This window comes from Artemia sp. Qi Xiang Cuo, chromosome 17, assembly GCF_049724085.1.
Source record: "Artemia sp. Qi Xiang Cuo chromosome 17, ASM4972408v1, whole genome shotgun sequence".
Classification (NCBI taxonomy): Eukaryota; Metazoa; Arthropoda; class Branchiopoda; order Anostraca; family Artemiidae; genus Artemia; species Artemia sp. Qi Xiang Cuo.
In genome coordinates this window covers 46902850-46921489 of record NC_142810.1, presented here as the reverse complement: position 1 = coordinate 46921489, position 18640 = coordinate 46902850, and positions in this window count along the sequence as shown.

The window sequence follows — 18640 nt, the reverse complement described above, 5'->3', positions numbered from 1 at the left end:
GCTATCTCCCAGTACGCTTCTTAACCATAAGAAATCAAAAATGGCGTTATAGAAAATTGATACAATAGATGGCGTGCCAATCTTCCCAAAAAAAAAGATGACACTGGTGAAAATACCCAGGGAAAAGGGCTTATTCTAATAATCGGAGAAGGTCATACAAACACTACTTGACAAAAAATCTATCTTTAGAAGGTAAATAACAACAGGAATAGACCTAAAATAATTCAGAAACTTTTTCAAGTTACCAGCAAAGATGCAAACTCAGACACAATAGCATTGAATATACTATAGATGGCATTGTCAAAGTGTGGGTATGATTTGAGAGCAATGAAAAGGTTGCAGGACAAGGAGATTCAAATATGGCAAGAGGTAACTGTAAAAAACCCGGTTACTAGATCTATATGCACAGGCCATAAATTTGCGGGGTCAGTAGATTTATTTTAAGGCGAAAAGATGAAATGGGCTGTTTAGTAAGTGTGAGACCAAATGCATTACCAGGTGGTGAAAGAAGGAAGTATATTGATAAAGGAAAACTAGCAAAGTAAATTAAGCTGTCAACTTAATCGATATTTTTTATCCAGCATCACCTCTTGAACATCACTTATTCACAGTCTTAGCTATTTCGTTATCTTGACATTAAGTTTCAATAATATTATTGCACTTTGAACTTTAAAATATACCAAAAATTCATTCATTTTTCCATTATAACTTTTGATGAAAATGATAGTCCTGGTCTTTGACACATCAGTGCAAAGATTGCACATCTAAAACATTAAATTTTCTTCATTATCGATTTTTTTTTCTTTATCAAATGGCTTAATCCACATAGAACCACTTATGAGAAATAAGCACTAAATTAGGGTGGCAGGCCTACAATTGAATTCCCTATTTGACACTTTAAAGTTGATCTCCCCTTACCTTTACAGTTGTGACCTCTTCCCTATTTGTCTTGGTATAGCCTCAAATAATACATAAAAGCTTGTGTTTTAGGGTCAATGTAAAAGATTCCATAACTGACATACATTGGGACAAGATTAACATAGGTTTGGCCTACTACCAATAGAGGAATAGAATTGAACCTTTTCTGAAGATTCTAGAAAATAAAGAGACATATTTTCAGATTGCTAGTTTTATGCTGGTGTTTATTGTTTAGTTTGCATTTTGACAAGTCATCCCCAGCCCCTTCAAATTGTTTCATGTAGCCTTGGGTGTATTTCCTTTTCTTCTGGTATTTCTCTAGGCTTATACCAAGAAACTACCAACAACAATGAAATTTTACTTTCTAAAATTCAGAACATTCCTATTAGTACAATTATTATGTTCCTTTCTGTTGAATCCATCATTTAAAATAAAATTTTGGTAAATATTGAAAACTGTTTCAGACAAAACTAGATTGCTTCAATACACTAGACGACACAAACACCTTTTCAACAGAAAACCAATTGTTCATGATAACATTCAGTAACAAAGAAATATATTATTAGTTCTATGTATAGAGCTATTGGGTACAGAGAATGCATGGCTTTCGTCAGAGTAATGAATTTTAAATAAAAAAATAATATAAAATAAGGAATAAAATAGTCATGTAAGTTTTATTAGAATGTTTGCTTGAGAAGAGCTGTAGCTGCAGATTCCTACCAAACATTCTAAATTATTTCTGTATGTTATTGATGTAGATGGCTTTTCTTCCCTTTCAACATTAGGGTGACTGGATCTCACAGAAGGAAAATTTTTATTTTTGGAATTTGTTTGTCTCAACCAAACAACACAATTTTCCTTTTCAGATATTGAGATAGACACTATTTTGGCTCAATTAAATGACGTTAACCTGTGCTGCTCATTGCTCAAAGTTCGAAAAAATCAAAGGTTTTGGCCAAAAATCTATCAAGCAAATGCTTGATAAAACTATCAAGAAATTCAAATGAATGTGCATTGTCAGTTTAATATCCATGTGCTGATACTTATTCCTTAAAATAAACATTAATTTTTTATTTCTTAAAGTTATAAAAGTGAAAACATTAAAAGAATTTTTTTCAGTAAAGTGCAAATTATATTCTGGCTTTTAGAAAGCATAGGGGTTTTGAATTCTACTCATGTTAGTTTCTGCTTGTTTTGAGTTTGACTTGGTTATTTGTTGTAATTTCTGTTTGTTTTGGGTTGCATTTATTTAATGATGCTGATTTGTGGTAGTTATATGCTCAGTAGATTATTTGATTCTTCCTTTGTTTATTTTTGGTTTAATGGAGCTATTACTTTTTTTGAAAAATTCATTTGGTGGAAAAATTTTTTTTAATTAATTTCTGTTTGTTTTATATTGACATAGTCTTTTTCAGGGTAAAATAAAATAATAGTTTGAGTCTCTCTGGTTTTTTTTTCCGAATTTATAGTTTGGCATAGACCTACTATTTCCATGCTGGAGAAACTTTCAGCAATTTTTGACAATTTTATGATCATGACACAAATAGTAGTGTTTAATTTAGTCATCTAGTTGACCTGATAAATAAAACTTAATACCATTCCCAAAAAATTATATCTATGCTCTTTCACAGCCTGGATACACTTACACCGTTTTGATTTAGTAAAATATTAAGAGCAGAAGTAGTAATAGAAGTAGTCCAAAAAGATTGAACTTAATACCCTTAGTCGTTCTTGGTATATTGCTGAGATGTCTTAAGTTTTTAAGCATAATGGGCAAATTACTTAACTGTGGGGGGTTAACCTAACCAATAACCCTAGAGATATTGTTACTAGACTACTAAGCTTTGCTGAACAAAATGGCTGTCTTAAAATTTTGACTGGAAGTGTCTGGAAAACTTTGAGCTAAATACGAGGGCTGATTGCCCTCCAGTCACTTTTGACTCTTAAGAGGGTACTACAACTTTTCATTTTCAATCAAATTAGCTCCTTTAAAATATCAATGATATTACTAGATATGATAGAACATTGCTGCCTGTGTCCTTATATGCCCTAATAATACCTGCATGCATATAGTTTTTTTTTAACTGAAAGTTAATTCAACTTAATGTAATTAGTTTTGTTAGTTACAGTGACTGTAGAAGCAGCTTTAAACGTGTACACGGAGTGTCTTCTGGCTAGTTCAAAATCTGGAACCTATGAAGGTATGAAGGTGAAATTTTTAGAGAATATTTCTTTTGTACATATGACAACCTACCATTTATATGCAGGTTGTCGAAAGGGCATATAAGCAATATCCTTGGAACAGTTTTGTTTGTGAATTTAAAACTTTTATAAGCCCCCTCCTTTTCCAACACATTTGTTCTGCGATTTGCTTGATCAACTTTCTTGTTCGGGGTCTTTCTCTAAAAAATCTATTTGTGTTTTGGGAGATTTTAATTGTAATAGGTAAAATAGTGGATCAAGAAACGGATGTGACCATCTCTTTGATGTGGTTTCTTCTTCAGGGCTACTTTCTTCAATTTTTTTCCTCCTCGTGTTGACCCTACTAGAAATTCTGCCACTTTAATAGACAATATTTTCATTTCTCGTTCTTCTAATTTGAAGTTTACTTCTGGTCTTTTTTTCACTGATCTTTCTGATCACTTCCCTATTTATGTTTCACTTTTTGTGCCTCAAACTGAGATTGCCGTGGATGAGCAGGGTGAGTCTTCTTTTAGCACTTCCACAGATAAAGAAATTTCTAATTTAATACATAGTCTCCAGAGTAATGATTGGTCTAGTGTTCTTGAAGCTAATGATGTTGATTGTGCAACGAATTTATTTTTGTGTCGTATGGGAGCTCTGTTGGATAAGCATTTTCCTCTTAGAAAGAGGCCAAGGAGTTCCATACCCAAATGTCATTGGATGTCTAGAGGTCTGATCAATGCTGTACATATGAAGGCGTCTCTGTTCAAGGCTGCATGTAAAAGTAAGACACAGGATGATCTTTTGAAGTATAAACTTTATAAAAATGTGCTTACTTCTTCAGTACGTGCAGCCAAAAAGCTCTATTTTTCGCGTCGAATTGATGAGTGTAAGGGGAATTTGCAAAAGGTTTGGACTGTAGTTAATGAAGCTATTTCCCGCAAGAAACTCAAAGAGTCCCTCCCTTGTCGCTACAGGAAAGCTGATGGATCTTTCGTGGACAAAAATTCTTCAGCAAGCGCCTTCAATTCGTATTTCACCTCACATCCTTCAGTTCCTAATCCACCCTACAGCAGAGTAAGTAGTTTTCCCTTAGCAGAAAAGTTATTTTTCCTTTTCCAATGCAGTGATACCGAAATTTCTAACATTAGTTCTCAGCTTTCAAGTAGCCGTTCAGTTAATGGTTTTGGTTTGAGCTGTAATGTTCTTAAAAAAAATTGGTCAGTTTGTTTCTAATCCCATCTCACACATAACTAACCTCTCTCTTTCTTCTGGTGTTTTTCCTCATTTATTTAAGGTTGCTAATGTTGTACCTATGTTTAAAAAAGGTGATTCATCTCTAACTTCAAACTATAGACCTATTTCTCTCCTTCCTGTAATCTCTAAGGCTGTTGAAAAAGTAGTGTATTGTAGACTCTCTTTATTTGTATTTAGCACTAATACGACTGTAGGAAATTCTTTCTTAACTAACCATCAGTATGGTTTTCTTCCCATTTTCTCTACTTTGCATTCACTATCAGATGCAACAGAATTTGTGCGTGTTAACCTTGACAAGGGCTTGTGTGTTTTGGGTCTATTTCTTGACTTTTCAAAGGCATTTGATATGGTCGTTCACTCTGTTCTTTCGTCTAAATTATCTTTATTTGGAGTGCATGGAGTCCTACGTGAATGGCTCAGGTCTTACCTCTAAGGCAGATCTCAGTATGTTTTGGTTAATGGTGGTTCTTCCTTTACCTTGCCTGTTTTGAAAGGTGTCCCACAGGGCTCTGTGCTTGGATCACTTTTGCTTTTAGTCTATATTAATGATCTTGTTGATGGTCTTCATCCCCTTGTGCACCCTATTCTTTTTGCTTATGACAGTAATATTTTCATTGCTGCAGTGGACCTGACATCTGCCACTTCCCTAGCTCAAGGTCTTCATGATAAAGTAAAAGATTGGTGCTGGTCTAATGCTATGACTCTCAATAGCCAAAAAAGTGCCATTATACAATTCAGGACCTCTTACCGTATGAGAGACGCAAGGGAGTAAACCATCCTGACTTATGGGAATGATATTATACCGTAAGCTACTATAGTGAAATTTCTTGGTGTGTATCTTGACTGTTTTCTTTCTTTTAAACCCCATATAACTCATACCCGTTCCCTTGTCCTTCACCAATCTTCAATGTTATAGAGGGTTAACTCATTTCTTCCCCCAGATGTTATGCTTTTTCTTTATTATGCTTTTATTTTTCCTTACCTTTCTTATTGCTGTTGTGTCTGGGGTAGTACTAATAAATCTCTTCTCTGCTCAGTTCAAAGAGCCCAAAATAGGGCAGTGAAGGCTACTTTTCTTCTACCTCGTTTTTACCGTTCCTCTGGTCTTTATAATGATACCGGAATAGCTCCGCTGGATCGTAATGTGGGTAAAAGTTACCTTTATTTAGCACATTCTGCTTTTCTAGGTACACTTCCACCATCTCTGCAGCAGTTTTTTTTTCTGTCAGGCTCAGGTAGGTACTCTTCTTTTTTACGTTGCTCTTATCTCAGATTCATTTTACCTAAGCGATCATCAACAGCAGGTCAGAGGTCTCCTGTTTATCAATCTATTTCACTATGGAACTCCATCCCTCCTGATGTCCCTCTCTCTCTGTCTGCAAAGGCAGTTTCGCCCCAGGTTTTTCCAGTATAGTATTCCCCCCCTCCTTTTTTTTTTTTTTTGCATTCCTTCCAAATTTATATGTCTTTTTTTTCATTCAATATATTTTTCTGATTTTAATTTTTTTTTTTTTTTTTTATATTTAATCCTAATTTTCAATCTCTTTTCTTCGTTTATATATTTTTTTTCAGATATTTGTGAAGTTTCCTGTTAATTCTCCTATTTTCATAAATTTCTCTTGATCCAGTTTTTTTTTTTTTTTTTTTTTTTTTTTTTTTTTTTTTTTTTTAGTGCTTTATAATAGTGTCTTATTTCGTTTTGTTGGCCCTTTACAAGCTGAGCTTCTTGGGCGTGTATAAACTTTACGTTTGCAATTGTTTTGTTTTTAATATTAATAAATTGATTGATTGATTGATTGACAATGCTTGTTGTGGGGTATATTGAACTAGCCAAAAGACAATATAATACTACTGCTTCTACTCCTACAATTACTACTACTGCTACTATTATTATTACTGCTGCTACTACTACTGCTACTAAAGCTAAGACTATTACTATTAACTGTACTCCCACTGCTGCTACTATTCTTATTGGTGCCACTGCTATTACTAATAAAACTAAGGGTATTAAGGCAAAAATTTGAGCAATATTGTAACTGTATTGAAATAAATCAAAACACACTATGCCCATATAGGTTGTGAAGGGGCCGTATCAGCAATGCTTCAGGACCGGTTGATGGTATTAAGTTAAAAATTTTATTGTCTATTGAAGGGGATGTTGAAAAAAGTGCTATTTGCATGCTGCTACAACAACTATTGCTGCGCATAATTACTAAACCTGTCAACAATACTAAAAATATATGTCTTAAAACTTTGTTTGGATGTTTACTATGGGAAATGATGGGTGTGGAGGGGGAGTTCTCTCAAATCAAGTTGACTCTTAAAAAGGGCACTATAACTTCCAATTCAAAATCAAATGAGACCCATCGGAATTTAATACGACCACCCATTCAATAAAAACCTTATATGCTCCTCCAACATAACTTCAAGCCCTTGCCCAAGGGCTCTGGGGCGTTGTGCCAACCCTAGAAGCATTGTTATAGGGTAAAGGTACTCATGATTCGACAGTTTCTGTAAAAAAAACACTTTTTCTACTCCAGAAGGCTTAATTTGAAGACTTTTGGTTTGAAAAGGGTTTCAGTATGTATAAAAAATATATACAAATCTAACGTAAATAATTGTGAGTTTTGTTTCCTATTTATTTATATTTTTCCTTTTGTTTTTTTTCTGTTTTTTTCTTTCTCTTTATGTGTTTAGTATGTTTTATTTTGACTTAAGTTAAGTTTTTTAAAAGAACATTTTTCGTTTCATTTTCTCTTTTTTTCCGTTAAGAAAGGCTTCCGGACGTGGGGCTGAAATATTCGGAGTAAGTTTGTTTAATTAAGTGATAAATGAAACTCAGAGAGGAGAGAAAGTAACAAAATGAAAAATAAAATAAAAAAAGGGTGAAAAAACGAGGATTTTGTCAGCCAGTGGCGAAACCATGAAGATGAAAATATAAGCAAATATTTCGACAAGGACCTCCGCCAAGTCGTCCTCAGTGCTAAACAAAAAAGAAAAAAAAAAAAAAACGAAAATCCAACCTTTCGAAGTTGACCTTACAAAGACAGAACAGACACTGAATAAAAACCAGGCATGAATCAATGAAAATGAATTTACCAAGATGATTGGGCAAGGATCTTTCGCCTTGCAATAGTTTTAGCTGGTCTACAATATTGGTTTTCATTAGATATGCAAATAGGTTCTTTTAAGTTATTTCGGGTGAAAATATTGATTGAGTCCTTAAAGATTAAACTGTCTTAAATTGGGATTAATGAAATATCTCCAGTATCTCTATTTATTGCTAAATTTTGGTTCATACGACAGTTTAATTTACGACAGTTTAATCTTGAAGGACTCAATCAATATTTACACCCGAAATAACTTAAAAGAACCTATTTTTCTTGCTTAATTTTTCTACAAATCTAACTGTTTTATTAGAAGTTTGAAGTTTTATCACAAAAGGGTACAAAACTCCGAGTTTCTTAGATTGGGCTCTTTTCACCAACAAATTCAACAGAACAAAAAAGTTACCTGTTTTCAACGTAAGTCGGAACCCTGTTCAACACGCGTCGAAATACTTGGGGAATACTTGTGGGCGGCAGGGTCGTCCCGAGACTCATTTCATTGGAAAGGGGTGTGATCTTCGTAAATTTTACCGAATCGATACCTGATTTATGCCAAATTTTCTGCAAAAATCAAGAATTTTTTCTAAATTTCGGGCAATTTTGCAAAATTTCTGTCGAAATTTTCGCCTTCGGCGCACTTTTACCGGATGCCAAAAACATTGGAGGGGTGGCACGCCCCTCTCCCCTTGGGACGCCCCTGGTGGGTGGATCCTCGTGGATTCAACACGCCTATTCTTTTTACTTTATTTCATCATTTCTCTTCAACTTTTTAAAATGTGCAAAAGGAAAGGATAAAATACTATTCAGATAGTGGAAGCAAAACACTAAAAAATTGCCTCAAGTATAGGGACGGAATTGGATAATCATATGGAGTGTAATCGTGTTACCTAGGTCTCTATAATATATTGTGTGATATAATAGTGTGACATAGGTCTCTTTATAAATGCTACCTGGAATAACCTACTTTATCTCAGATTTATTGATCCAACAAAGATTTCTTTTTTGTTCACAGTTAAAGTGTTGTCAACATTTGGCCAATTCAAAGTTCATCTACCAGTTTAGTAAACTTAAAAAATTTTTAGTTTTGACTATACTTTGTCTGGAAAGTCCAGAATTCTAGAAATAAACATGTCCTACTTAGTATTATTAGAATTTTGTGACACTGAGGAGTTTAACATATTTCATTAGCATTTTGGGTGGGATTGGGTGAGATAGGAATTCCACGCTAATTAGGGAGGATTTCAGAGAGAATATTTTGTATTTTACAGCTTGGGATCTGTTTGAAAGAAAACATGTATAAAATTTACAAAGAGAAGTTATACTTTAAATTTATTCAGTAATAAATGAATTAGGGTGTTGTGATCAACCAAGTCAAATGTTTAAAAAGGCCAAGTGGCAGTTCTTCTGATGATGGAAATATCTAGCATCTAGAATAAAATCAGTAAAACTACGATAAAAAACTTTTTTCAATGTTTTTTTTCATGTTAAATATTATTAAAAATAATAATCATCAAAACCTCTCGCTGCTGAGAAAGTATCCATAAATTTGGCAACTAAATTTTCGTCAGAAGAACCTTGAATTTCGACGCTAATTAACAGTAATGTAAAACAGATGAGATATTTCTCATCTGTTTTACATGTTCAGTGAAGTTTTGACAGAGACACCTATATTTGAATATTGCCTGTTGCTGTCTGTCGAAAACTTCGACAAGGTTATTACAAGATATTCCCAAAAGAAATGAATATAATAATAGAAGCCAATACCTACATTTGAATTTAGCTGAAGGAACATTTTTAGTCGGTCTGGTATTCCACTATATCAGACAAGAATTTTCGACACTTGGAACATAGTTTCGTCAATATAATATTAGCTGCCATTTTAAGGTAATTTTAGCAAGAAAAAGCCAATATGGTTACATATTACAGAAGATCAGATGTATCTTGATGTATTGGTGCTGATCCCAACTTTTTTTTGCCGAAAAATAACCAAGTAATGATAGTTTGAAGAATACATAGCTAAAAAATTGTCGGGAGCTCACTTTGTGTCGAAAACAAGAAACTGATTGAATTGGATATTCTTTTCATATCTGAGTGTATCAGATATAGTGTCCACGTTTCGCATTATCAAAATATAATGAAGGCTTCCAGAGATTCCAAAAAAAAAACAATGAGCAGAGTTATCCTGCTTTGAAGGAAAACTTCGACAGTGGTTCCAAAATTGCATTGTCGAATCATTGGCGCCGTTACCCTATGTTCTTTGGACAATTTCAAACAAAATTGCAATCGCACAAGTACAATCAGATAAATTTGGTTAAAAGAGGGGTGGTTAAATATCGATGAAGACCACACTGCCTATCCATCATAAACAACAAGTAGAACAATAGGGAATTTTTTTTTATAAGACAGTGAAATGCAAATTTAAATGAATATTTTCAAGGTGTTCTACATTGTTATTCGCTAATAACCCGGATAGAGGAGCCCCCATGGGGAGGCCCTTTATTTATTGATAAAATAATTAAGGAACTGAAAACAATTTGAAAATTTATTACAATGATTTTTTTTCTATTTTATTTTTTAACAATTGCTCAGATATTGATACATCAATATCAGTATACATAAAAACTATGTCAAAACTACTTACTATTGTATTTTCTGAAATGCTTGCATTTTAAGTTTTTCCGCTATCTACCGAATTACTTATATGCAATTTTTGGGAATAGAGCAAAGGTTTGAAGGCTGGGCATAACCACTTTCCAATATTGGAAGCAGGGGCTTTCGTATATGCTACAATAGTTCTTAAGGAAATACCTTGCTTATATACTTTCGGTAAACAGTAAAATTTTGGACTAGAGCTACCACGGGGGAAAAATTTATTATACAATTATGGGGTGATTTTACCTTTTTGTTTTAGATTCTTTAATTCGGTGATATTTTTATTCGCAAACTTATCAGTATGATCGGGAGTCACGGTAGTATATGTATTTTTGTCTTTTAAGTCTAAATAAATTTTGTTATCATAATCTAACATATCCATGACTATAAGTGAAATGCTTTTATCTGCTTTTGTTATTATAATAGATGGGTCTTTGCGAAGATTAGACAATATTTTTATGTCGTGCGAAATTTCTGGCGTCTAATTAATAGAAAATGTAACTTTTTTCTAACGGCCGTAAAACGTGCTTATAAAACGAGACCTAACTTCATCTGGGTTACAAATAGATGTGTAGTGTTTGTGCAAAGAGGATTCTAAAGAGGAAACTATATCTGCCACAGGAACCTGCTTTGGTGGAAAAGAGAACTTTGAACCTTTTTCAAGAGTTTGGATTTCCTTAGGTTCAAGTGCTCTAGAGAAGTGATTAACGATAGTGGGTTCAGGAGTAAACCTCGGAGTATAAGCAGGATAATTCATCAAAGATTCGTACCTCAGACTTTCCAATTTCTTATAAGGTTGTTCCCTAGACAAGCGAAAATCGTGACTAAGAAATTCCTTTCCAATCTAACAACCTGAGAATTATCAAGCGTGGACTGATTTACAAATAAAATTTTTCAAGAGATTTTCTTTCTGAGGAAATAATGTCTTTTTTGTTTTTTGTCCTTAATAGTGTGGATTAATATTTTTAATTTTAGTGTATCAGCGAATTAAGCTTCTTTCCGGGTATTAAAATGTAATTTATATCCAAAAAGGCAAGATTAGCTTCAAGAGCTTGTCTGTAAAGGTTTTTATTTCATTTGAATGAATTGTCTTTTTTCGCTTCGCTTGATGTACCAGTCCTGGTTGAAATTCCTTGGAGTAATGATGCTAGGGCTGTTTTGAAAATATTTTAGTTTTAACGATTGAATTTTAATGTTTGTTCTTTTATATTTGTTTTGCTAAGGACGGCCCTTGGATATAGGGTCGAAATATTCATTTAAAGTTATGTCCCGCTGGCTTAGATAAAAAAATTCCCTATTGTTCTACTTGTTGTTTAAGAGGGGTAGTTGGGTGGGGGAGGGGATACTTGCCCTCCATCACCATTGACTCCTAAAATAGAATTAAAACTTCCAATTTCAACAAATTGAGCCGCCTCTAAAGTATATACAACGATCCCTTTGATAAAAATCTTAAATACCCCAGGTGCATAACCTACAATCATTGCTCTCAGGCTCTGGGAGTTTGTATCAACCTCAAAAGCTTTGTTATGATATTTGGACTATTTTGAATAAAAGGACTGGCTCAAAATATATATTGAACACATTTTAGGAAAAACGACGTGTTTTCGTGTGTGTGTGTGTGGGGGGGGGGCGGGGGAGAAGGTAGCTGTGCTCTGATCACTTGGACTCTTAAAAAGGGCACTAGGACTTCTGATGACCAGTCCAATGAGTCTCTTCCAAAGCATATAAGACCACCCTTTCTATAAGAACCTTGTTTGTACCCAGGGCATAACTTACAACCCTTTTCCTGAGAAATGTAGAGAGGGGAGGGTTGTCCTCCTCACAGGCATGATTTCTGAAATTTAACAACAATGAACAAAATTTTTATCTACAAATTTTCATTGGAGGTGTTAAGGGAAATGGTGAGGAAGGGGGGGGGGGCTGGTTGCTCTCAAATCACTTTGACTCTTTAAAAGGGCACTATAACTTCCAATTTCAAATCAAGTGACCCTCATCTGAAGCTTATGTGACCGCCCTTTCCATAAAAACCTTCTTTATGGCATAACTTACAACATAATCCCCAGGACACTGGGGGGTTGTTTCACCCCTAGAGACATTATTATATGTTCTTTGAGCAATTTTTAACAAAATCGCTATCTCATAGTAAAATCAGATGCGTTTGGTGAAAAGAGGAGTTGTCGGGGAGGGTGGGGCTAAATTCCCTCCATTACTTTTGACGCTTAAAAAGAACTAGAATTTCCAATTTCGAACCAAATAAGCCTCTTCTAAAGTTAAACAACCATCCCTTCCATAAGAACCTTAAATGCCCCACAGCATGCCTTACAAACCTCGCCCCTAGACTTTGGTGGTTTGTATCAACCCTAAAAGCCTTGTTATATGATCTTTGGACTATTATGAATAAAATGACCGTCAAAAATTTTGTCGATGTATTTCGGGAAAACATGACGTTGGGGGGGGGGGATAACTTCCTTCTCATCCCTTGGACTTTTAAAACGGGCACTAGAAATTCAGATTACCAATCCAATGAGTCCCCTTCGAAGTATGCTTATTTATTGAAATTTTGTGTTCATGTTGTTGATGGGTCCTACCAATGTAAATTTCCCACATGAACACGGGACTCTGTAGACACCACTACCCAGTATAGGGTCAGTTTTATCCTTTCCCGAGTTGAAAAAATGTTCAACTTTTTGTTCGGTTTTGAAAGAAACAGAGAGATTATATTTTTTTATTTTTTCCAAGTTTATCGCCAAGTTTTGAGATGCATAGCAAAGTGGTGAACTTTTTGTTCTCAATTGCCGGAGTAACTGAGTCAAAGGGGAATGGCTCCCAATTTTCATGTTTTATCTTTTTTAATCGCCTAGGCTATCTATGATATTTTCAATAAGTTTTATTAGGTAGCCATTGCAGAATAGAATATTTTTGACATAATTTAATTCAGAATTTACATGATTACGTGAACAAATTTTTAGAGCTCTGTCGACGAAAGATATTATTATCCCTCTTTTCACAGAAGGAGGGTGATTTAACGAGAAATGTAGATTTCGATCATTATGGTTCGGCCTTTTATATATAGAAAATTCAAGGCTAGGAGTATTTTTAAAATTTAAACATCCAAAAAAGGCAGCTTTCCTGAATCTTCCAGTTCCATTGTGAATTGGAGATTAGAAAAAAGAATTAAAATGTGCCAAAAAATCTCTTAAAGTGTCCTGTCCATGTTCCCAAACAGAAAGAATATCATCAACGAAACGAAATCAGAGAGAGCGTTTTAAGTGGAAACTTTTCAAAGCAGATTTTTTATGAAATCAATGTAAAAATTTGCCAAATATGGAGACAAAACAGTGGAAATGGATAGGCCCATGATTTGAAGGAAAAATTTTTCTCGGAACTTAACAAGCGTCTTTATTGTGCAAATTTCCAAAGTTTTGTACTCTGACCAAGCGGAATTTTCCTTTAATTTTCTTTGTAAGGCCTGCTCGTATTTGTGTACATCGCATGAAGTGTCCATGTAAACTGCATCAAAACTAGATAAGATAGTTTTTCTGTTGCACTTTGATTTTTTACTTGTCAATAAGATGTATGGAATTTTTTATGTAAGATTTCTGTCTGCTTAAAAGAAGCTTAAAAATGGTGGCTAAGGACTTTCCCACGCAATAATGACGCTTGTTTGTCTTTGCAGCAAGTTCTTTTCGTATTTTAAGTTCTGAGAAATTTTTTTTACCCTTATTGCAAATATAACGTCTGAGTCAAACTTGGAAGAACTGCAAGGAATTGACGAAGATAAATTTGGAAGTAGCGGTGATACAAAATTCAGGTTGATTAAGGAAACCTTGGTCAAGTGTTTTTTCATACCTAACAAACGTTCTTCACGTTCTTCAGAGGATAGCGTTGCCTATAGTAAAGGCCATACGGCTCCAATGTTTTATTATTAATTAAAAAAAACTTTCCGAAAAACAAGTTTTTCAAAGAAAAGTAAAGGCCATTTTAACTTTAAACTCAGGAGATACAAATACCGGTTAAATTTGAAACTCAAAACAACAAGAAATTACTATTAAAAAATAAATGAAACCCAAAACGAACAGAAATTAAATAAACAATCATAGCAAAAACATACAACAAGTAATAATATAAATGAATGAATAGATCTTAAAGTGAGTAATGCTTAGATTGAATAAGAAAATCAAGCTTAAAACGAAAAAAACATTTTTCTATTGAAGTATAAATGAAACGTAGAAATTAAATAAACAAACATACAATAGATATTAATATAGATAAATAAATAAGTTAAAAACTCCACTTCTCTTAAAAAGAAAATGAACATTTGTCCAAATCGCGCACAAATAAACAAATTCTCTCAAAACTATTTATTCGTCAGTTGAAAGAATCCTAAAATGACTGGTAGCTATCAAGGTGTACATACAGTTAAAGCAGATAATGGGAAAGCTTGAACGTGGAAGATTAGTTGCCTATAACAGCCACACTAAAATGTAGCAGCAATTTTCTGTTTTTAATCTAATCTGGGGATTAGATTGAGGCAAAACTAAAATCACAGCTTCATGATACATGTGACTGCCCGTCTGCAAATCAAAATTGTTCCCCCAGAAATCAAATGGTGCTTTTTATAGTTGTAGTATTGTAATCAATGAGTATCAAGAATGCAGCTGGGTATGAATTATTTTTACAAAACCATTTGCATTAAAGTGTACAACCCCATCTATAAAGTAACAGCAGTAAAGTATATACAGTATACTTCAGACTTTGAATACTATACTCCACTAGCAGTATATGTAAATATGATACTCCACTTTTGGTAAAATAGTACAAATAAAATTATGAAGTATGATATTTATGGCTAGTATGTGGTTTGCCACTGAATTAGATTACATTCAGAAAACTATTGATATTTCTAACTTCAAGCTATACTAAGTTACGTTTGTTACTTTTCTGTAAATCTTACGTTTAAAAATACTTTTTGCTCAAACCATAGCTGTCAAAACACAAGTTGTGTTGCTAAGGCGTCGACAGCTTTTGAAATTCTGCTACTAGCGGCTTTGGATTTTTTTTCACACCTGGCAGTAGTATTAGTGATAGTAGCAGTAGTAGCATGTAAAAATTGCCTTTTTGGCTAATTCATCATCTCCCTTTTCATTTCCAGAAACTTCCAAATTAATATACTCTGTCATTCCCGAGTTACGCCCTTTTGACAACCCATATACAGATAACATGTTTTGATTTAGTTTAAAACTCCCCTAAACAATCCTTAAGAGACTCACCTTAATACCCTTCGTATTTTTGGAAAGTAGTAGTCAAACAAGCATTTTTCTCAATAACATTTACTATATGTGAACAATAAACAAATTGCCTAACTTCCAGCCCTTGCCCTGAAGCCTCAGGGGGGGGGGTCGACACCCCCAAACGCATAATTACTGAACCTTTGAACAATGTTGAAAAAAATTGATGTCTCAAAACTTTGTTTGGATGTGTTTTTGGGAAATGACGGTCGTCTGGTTGCTCTCAAATCAATTTTGACTCCTTACAAACCTTACATGCTCGCGGGGCATATTCTGAAACCACTGCTCCAGGCTCTGGTGGTTTGTAACAACGCCAAAAGCCTTATTATATGATGTCAGGAGAATTTTGAACAAATGGCTATCTCAAAATTTCTATTGTCTGCATGTCTGGAAAACACGGCGGGGGGGGGGGGGCAACGACCTTCTGATCACTTTGACTCTTTAAAAGAGAACTAAACTTCTGATAACCTTTCCAATGAGACCCCTCTGAAGTATGATGGAGGGGCTAGTTGCCCTCCATCACTTTTGATTCTAAAAAGAAAACTATGACTTCCAATTTTCAACCAAATGAAACTCCTCTAAAGTCTATACAGCTATCAGTTCCACAAAAACCTTAAATTCCCCCAGGGCATAACTTAAAGCCCTTTGCCCAAGGCTTTGGTGGTTTGTTTCAACCCCAATAGCCTTGTTATATGATCTATAAACTATATACTCACAGGGCATAACTTAAAACCCTTTGCTCCAGGCTTTGGCGGCTTGTTTCAACCTCAATAGCCTTGTTATATGATCTACAAAAACCTTATATACTCACAGGATATAACATAAAACCCCTGACCCAAGGGCTCTGGGGGGGGGGATGGTCATCCTCAAAATTTAAATTGGATGTGTAAGAGAAATGATGGGCGTGGGGGTGCTGGTTGCCTTCCAATCACTTTTGACAGTCATAAAGGGCACTAGCCCTTTCAATTTCTAATCGAACGACTCCTTTTTGAAGTTTCTATGACAAATCCTTTTATAAGAAGTGCCCTGGCATAAAACAAACCAAAAAAATAAAAAAATGATACATTGTATCAATATCGTTCTTTACTTTGGCAGCGCTATTGCACTGCCAATGATGAAAGGATATTAACAGAAAGATAGTCAGTCTATAATAACAGTTTATTTCAGAATTAAGGTGAGTCAACAATAATAGCAAAGTTAAGAATTTTGATGGCACTGGAGTGGCCTCGACTCTTTCATTTTATTGTCTTCTTTCAATTTTTGTCAATAAAAAGTGCAAGAAAAATCCGGTTTTAACAGTACAGTTTCAACAGTAAACCCAGTATAGTTCTGCATCTGGCTTTAAAAATAAACAATTAAGCTTACTAATCATATTATATTTTCAGTATACTGGTTATATTATTTCATATTGTATTTGTGTAATTATCATTTAATGCCAGGGTCATTACACCAAGTGTAATTAATTTCAATGTTACTCTATTTGTCTCTCCCCATCTTCATTTATAATCTCTCTTGCCAGACCCTGTTATTTTGACACCTCTTATTAAACGTATAAATTTATTTTTGGTCCATTTATTCTTTTTATTTGCCAATTTAATGTTCATTTATAACCTTCTCGTACACTATAGAATGGACTTTAAAGTTTGATTATTTTGTTAGAAAATGCCAAATATATGTTATGTTAATGGTATTAATGACAAAATTTAAATTAATAAATGTTTTCATAGTAGTAATGAAACATTAATATAAATATTATTAGTGAAATTTTATCAGTTTATTTCATTACATTTTGTGTTTCAATTCGCTTGCTTTTATTTCTTCAGGTCCTATTTAATTTAAGACCACGCTGCCTTTCCATGACGGTGAATAAAAGTTCGAACAGGGATAAATCCTTTTAACAGACAGTGATATTAAAAAAAAAAAAAATGCCCCAAAAGAGTCATTTTTCTAACTCTAGGAGAGTTTATACCCCCTGGATCTCCATCGAATTTCATATCTAACTCCAAAACTGACTTTCGTCTCTATTATTAAAGCCCAATAGGACTTGTTATGCACCTCTACTTTTATATTGCAAAATAAATTGTTAAACGAATAAACAAAATCTTTTTAATTCACCAGAACAAATTAATCTGGTGATTTGTCCGAGCCTAGCATTTTTAATAAATAAATGTTCTTAAGTAAAAACTTAGGATCAGCAGTTTACACAATGTCAGTCCATTTTCTGCTTGTTTTAAAAGCTTCATCTGTCAGGAAAGTTAAATCAGGAAAACAATAAACATATTTCTATCTTGATTCAGAAAGAAATTTAGACGCTACAGCTTTGAGCTTTATTCTCGGGCTTCCAAATATACGAAATTCGCCAAACGCCTTTCAATTCAACATTGTGGAAGATGTTGTTAAATTTCAAATCAAGTTTAGTAAATGACTACTCACTGGAATGAAAAAAGAGAAAAATTTTCAACTAAGATTAGTTTAAAATATTAAAATTTAGTCCTTTTCGAATTTCCAATCGAATGAGCCCTTTTCGAAGTTTCTACGACAACTCTTTCGATACGAAGTGCGCTGGTCTAAAAAAATTTATATATTGTGCCAATGTATAACCGTTGGGGGGGGGGGGGAAGGTTCAACCATAATGAAGCAACAATCTAATATAGAGGATTCTAAAACAACCAAAAAATAGAAAACATGAAAAGTTTGGTTCCCCCATGTTGGGGGGGGGGGAACATTGAATGTATTTATTCAATGGGAAAACTAACAACAAATTCACAAGATTTAACAATTTAATACATCATCACTATACATCACTAATACAACACTAATACATCAACACTGTTCATGTAAATAAATGATACATTGTGTCAACATCATTCTTTACTTTGGCAGCGCTATTGCACTGCCAATGATGAAAAGATATTAACAGAAAGATAGTCAATCTATAATTTTCATTATACAGTCAATTTATTTTATACTTATTTCTACTAGTACACATTTATTAACTTAATTCAGCTAATAATAAGCAATCTCTTAAAGAGATTGTTTAAATCATTTTCTAAGATCATTAATCATTTTTCAAGCATAAATCATTTTTGAGGAATATGTATAACCTTCATTGAATTAAATAAATAAACAATTTCTTCAACTCATAGTAAGGAGCAAAATTAAAAATTAAAACGAACAAAAATAGTACCATATACGAAGGGGGTTATCCACAACTCAATCCCTTGCTCTTAATCT